A 6,000-nucleotide genomic window follows, 5' to 3' on the forward strand; every position below is an offset into this window, starting at 1 on the left:
GTTTGCTAACTCGTCCCTAACTTGATTACAAGAGAGTGATGCGTTTTCTTTTTATTCTCAGCTGTGGCTGGCTGTTGTTTCTTTAGGTTTTAATGATTTATTTTCTTTTATTTTTCTTTTAGGGTGGCGGTTTCATTTGGCTGGCATTCAGAGGCTGAATTCAATTTGCACCACGTTTTTATTTTTTGTTATATGAGCTTCAGTTTACTAGTGGAGGTCTGCAGGTTTTTGAATTTTTTTTTTTATTAGTTTGTAATTCACCACCACACAAAGTACACCCCCTACTATTTATATCCAGTTAGACAGAGTGATCCCGTTACACAGAGAATGTGTCTCATCTGGAGCCGAGGAGGAAATATTCTACTGCCATCCATCACGTCATTTTACCTGTCAGCGGTGGATATGCTACGGTGGGGAGAAGAACAAGCAGCTTCAGTTTAGTGGTGGGGGTCTGCAGGATTTTTAGATAGATAGATAGATAGATAGATAGATAGATAGATAGATAGATAGATAGATAGATAGATAGATAGATAGATAGATAGATAGATAGATAGATACTTCATTAAATTCCAAGGGGAAATTCACATTTAAACTGCATTTTTTTAATGACTTTGTAATTTGCAGCACAGAGAAACTGAATGCTTCTTTATTACACTAACTATGCATATGTTTGACACCAACTTTAATTCACTTTGTATTTTTTATGTTTTTACTTTTATGAACCTACCAATAGTAACTCTCTTTGCATGGCTGGTTTATGAAATTTAAAACCACTTGTCTTCAGTTCTTAGCTGAACTTGGAATATTAGTCTGTGTTTAGATTGGGGCAACCATGGGCTCTGAACTAACTTGTTTTGGGATGTTAAAATTAGTGGGGGTGCTGTACATAATACAGTAATAGTGAAAAAGAACACTCTAACACTGAGGACATCCAGCCAACAAATTATTTAGCAAAAGTGTGTGAAGAAACGCGACTAGAGCTCCATTATATCAACAGCAAAACGTCTGTGTGGTGCCACTCTGGAGCTGGGACTGAGAAGACAGAGGTTCTCTTATCTTTCTTTTTTTTCATTCTGGTGTGTGTACAGACCATAGTGTGTATGTGTGTGTATCTATCTATCTATCTATCTATCTATCTATCTATCTATCTATCTATCTATCTATCTATCTATCTATCTATCTATCTATCTATCTATCTATCTATCGATACTATATATACTGCTCAAAAAAAATGAAAGGAACCCTTCTGAATCAGAGTATAGCATCAAGTCCCTGACACTTGTGGGCTATTGATCTGATCAGTGAAATAGCAGAGGGGCTTGTTCATCAGTTTCAGCTGCTTTGGTGCACTAGAGGGTGGCAACAATGAGAGAGACGACCCCCAAAACAGGAATGAATGGTTTAACAGGTGGAGGCCACTGACATTTTTCCCTCCTCATCTGTTTTGTCACTCATTTTGCATTTGGCTATGGTCAGTGTCACTACTGGTAGCATGAGGCCATACCCGGACCCTACAGTGTTTGGTGGCACAGGTAGTCCAACTTCTCCAGGATGGCAGGCACATCAATATGTTGCATTGCCAGAAGGTTTGCTGTGTCTCCCAGCACAGTCTCAAGGGCATGGAGGAGATTCCAGGAGACAGACAGGCAGTTCCTCTAGGAGAACTGGACAGGGCTCCTTGTAGAAGGTCCTTAACCCATCATCAGGATGCACCAGTATCTGCTGCTTTGGGCAAGGAGGAACAGGATGAGCACTGGCAGAGCCTACAACATGACCTTCAGCAGGCAGGCAGAACACTGGTGTGAATGTCTCTGACCAAATAATCAGAAACAGACTTCATGAGGGTGGCTTGAGGGCCCAAAGTCCTCTAGTGGGCCCCATGGAGCTCGATTGACATTTGCCATAGAATACCAGAATTGGCAAGTCCACCACTGGTGGGTGCCCTGTGCTTTTCACAGATGAGAGCAGGTTCACCCTGAGCACATGTGACAGACGTGAAAGGGTCTGGAGAAGCCATGGAGATCATTATGCTGCCTGTAACATCGTTCAGCGTGACCGCTTTGGTGGTGGGTCAGTGATGGTATATCTGGGGGGGAATATCCATGGAAGGAGGTCCAGACCCCTACAGGCTAGACAACGGCACCTTGACTGCCATTAGGTATCAGGATGAATCTTTGGACCCACTGTCAGACCCTACGCTGGTGCAGTGGCTCCGGGGCTCCTCCTGGTGCATGACAATGCCCAGCCTCATGTGTTTATGAGAGTATGAAAGAATTGATACCACTTACTGGCCGACTCCACTCACTCGCCTGACCTCAGTCCTCTGGATGTCACATTATGTTCGGGTCCATCTGGCTCCTCAGCCTGTCCAGGAGCTCAGTGATGCCCTGGTCCAGATCTGGGAGGAGATCCCTCAGGACACCATCTGTTATCTCATTAGGACTTTGTCAGGCATGCATACAAACACATTGGGGGCATATAAACTACTAAGTACAATTTGGAGTTGATGCAATGAAATTTCAGCCAAATGGACTCGCTTTTCATCTTGTGGAAGTAAACGTTGCACACAAATGCAGAACATCATAAATAATGTCATATTTAACATAGCAACAAACACCTACTACATGCCGGCTCCTTCCAGTAGTGTGAGCTCAGTGTGGTGGAGGCCTCATCAGAAGCTCTGTTGTCTGGAGGTTTGTGTTCCTGACTGACCAATTTACCACAGGGAACCCAAAATAGAGCAGTCAGACAAAAAGATTATTGATCCTCATAAATATTCTAATTACATTAAAGAGGACCTGGCAGTTGCATTCAGCAAAGAGTGCCTGGTGGCATGCAGCCTAGATGGGCTCAACATGATAAAGCTACATATACAGGACTTATCTCCTACATCACCAACATGATCTGGTACACCACAAGCTCAAATGGGATATGACATTAGCCATTAAAGTCATAGGGAGATGGGGGGAAAACCTGAGTACCTGTACAGGAAATGAATCAACTATGGGCCATTATTATTAAGAATAAGATTGAGCAACCATACATGTCAAGAACAGGAGTTTTAATGCTGCTGCAAGAATTATCACAAGAACAAGAAAATACTAACACATAACTCCAGTTCTTAAAGTTTAGGGCAGATTTCAATATCCTCCTTTTAACAAATAAAGCATTAAATGGCCAAGGTCCGACTTACTTGTCTGAACTTACCATGAGTTATAAACCAAAACACACATTAAGATTTAAGATGCCGGTCTGCTTGGGATTCCAAGGATTAATAAACTAACAGTGGGAGGTCAAGCTTTTAGTTACAGGGCCCCGAAATTGTCTACCTGTTACTATAAGAGATGCGCCATCAGTCTCAGCTTTTAAATCCCGACTCACCACTTCAGTTTAGCATATCCTGACTAGAGCTGCTGATTAACTGTACAGACTGCATCTCTGTTGTCAGTCATCAGCACTAAAACATAAGTAACATGATTGTTATAATTGGATACTAACCCTCACCTATTCTGTTTCTCTTCTCGGTACTCAAATGTGGCTCTTGGTGTCACGGCCCACCTGCCAAGTTGTTGTGCTTGCCTATGGTAAAGTCATCCCTGATGGAGGATCGCAGGAATCATGGGAAAGAGGGATCCTTTCATTGGATTGGCTGTGGAATGGCCAAATGGGGGAGGCAGCTTGATGGAAGAGGTCTCCAGGACTCTAAACAAATCCAAATCATATTATGTGATATCATCTACTGTTAAATTCTGCTACGTACTTCTAAAATTTTTATTTGTATACTGTATTGAGGATTTGTTCTGTTCTGTCTATTGTATTGACCCCTTCTTTTGACACCCATTGCATGCCCAACCTACCTGGAAAGGGGTCTCTCTTTGAACTGCCTTTCCTGAGGTTTCTTCCATTTTTTCCCTACTGGGATTTTTTGGGAGTTTTTCCTTGTCTTCTTAGAGAGTCAAGGCTGGGGGCTGTCAAGCAGGGCCTGTTAAAGCCAATTGCAGCACTTCCTGTGTGATTTGAGGGCTATACAAAAATAAATTGTATTGTATTGTATTGTACTGTATTGTACTGAACAGTCTGCATGGAGTCAGAAGAGGGAGGTCGTGTTTTACTAACATGCTGGAATTCTATAAGGAGGCAACAAAAGGATACGATCAAAGTAGAGCAGATGAGATTATTTATCTGGACTTTCAGAGAGCATCTGAGAAGGTGCCACATGAGAGTTTGGGCATCAAACTAAAACAAGTGGGAGTTCAGGGTGTGGTGGGTAGATGGGTACAGAATTGGCTCAGACACAGGAAGTAGAGGGTGATGGTGTGAGGAACCTCATCAGAACTGGACGATGTTAATAGTGGTGACCAACAGGGGTCAGTCCTGGGACCACTGCTATTTTTAATATATATAAATGATTTAGACAGGAATATAAGTAACAAGCTGGTAAAGTCTATAGATGATACCAAGATAGGTGGATTAGCAGATAATTTGGAATTTATTATATCATCACAGAAGGACTTGGATAGCAAACAGGCTTAGGCAGATTTGTGGCAGATGAAGTTTAATGTCAGTAAATGTAAAGTATTCACATAGGAAGTAAAAATGTGAGGTTTGAATACACAATGGGAGGTCGGAAAATCGAGAGTACGGCTCATGAGAAGGATTTAGGAGTCATAGTGGACTCTAAGCTATCGACTTCCAGACAGTGTTGTTTAGAAGCCATTAAGAAGGCTAACAGACTGTCAGGTTATATAGTGCCTTGATGTGTGGAGTACAAGTCACAGGAGGTTCTGCTCAAGCTTTATAACACACTGGTGAGGCCTCATCTGGAGTCCTGGGTGCAGTTGTGGCCTCCAGGTTACAAAAAGGACACAGCAGCACTAGAAAAGGTCCAGAAAAGAGTGACTACACTGATTCCAGGGCTACAGGGGTTGAGTTATGAGGAAAGATTAAAAGAGCTGAGCCTTTACAGTTTAAACAAAAGAAGATTAAGACATGACATGAGTGAAGTGTTTAACATTATGAAGGGAATTAGTACAGAGGATCGAGACGGTGAATTCAAAATGAGTTCATCAAGAACACGGGGACACAGTTGGAAACTTGTTAAGGGGAAATTTCACACAAACATTAGGAAGTTTTTCTTTACACAAAGAACGATAGACACTTGGAATAAGCGACCAAGTAGTGTGGTAGACAGTAGGACTTTAGGGACTTTCAAAACTCGACTTGGTGTTTTAAAAGAATTACGTGGATAGGACTGGCGAGCTTTGTTGAGCTGAATAGTCTGATCTCATCTAGATCGTCCTAATTACAAAGTCACTCGCATTCGTGTCCAAGGCCACACAAAGCCAAGTTAGATTTGCCAGTCAAGTAAAACTGTGCATCTTCAGAACGTTGGAGGTGTGCGGTAAGTCTGAGTGGAGGAAATGAAGATTCACGTAGCCATATGCAGTGTCGTCACCCAAACCCCGAGCACTTACCCTCCATCTCTGTCTGCCTGAAGGTGGTGGGATTCTTTTTTATCTTGGTATACCTTTAGTGTCCGTCGTACTTGATGACGTCACGCCACACTCCACCACAGGCACACGTGAAATGTGTGTTAAAAATAAATGCAAGATTTTTTTTTTATTCGGTAATACTAACAACCATTATTTATGAATTCAATATCAAGAATGTAATTTGAAGTGTCGAGCATGCGCTTTGAAAACTATACCAGCTCGCTGAATCTACCGAATAAGTGAGGAGCAGCGCTGTTAGTGTTTCTTCAAACAATCTGCCCATTTGCTTAAGGCAGGGGTCCCTAACTCCGGTCCTGGAGGGCCCCAGTGGCTGCAGGTTTTCATTCTAACCTTTTTCTTAATTAATAACCTGTTTTTGTTGCTTATTAACTTCTTTTGAATTAAATTTAATTGATTTGTTTTTTTTAAGATTTGTTCCCCTGAATTTCTTCATTGTTCCTCTGAATTGTTTCATTTCTTTCCTTAAATTGCACCCAAAGGGAAATGA

This window comes from Polypterus senegalus, chromosome 8 (assembly GCF_016835505.1).
Source record: "Polypterus senegalus isolate Bchr_013 chromosome 8, ASM1683550v1, whole genome shotgun sequence".
NCBI classification, from domain to species: domain Eukaryota; kingdom Metazoa; phylum Chordata; class Cladistia; order Polypteriformes; family Polypteridae; genus Polypterus; species Polypterus senegalus.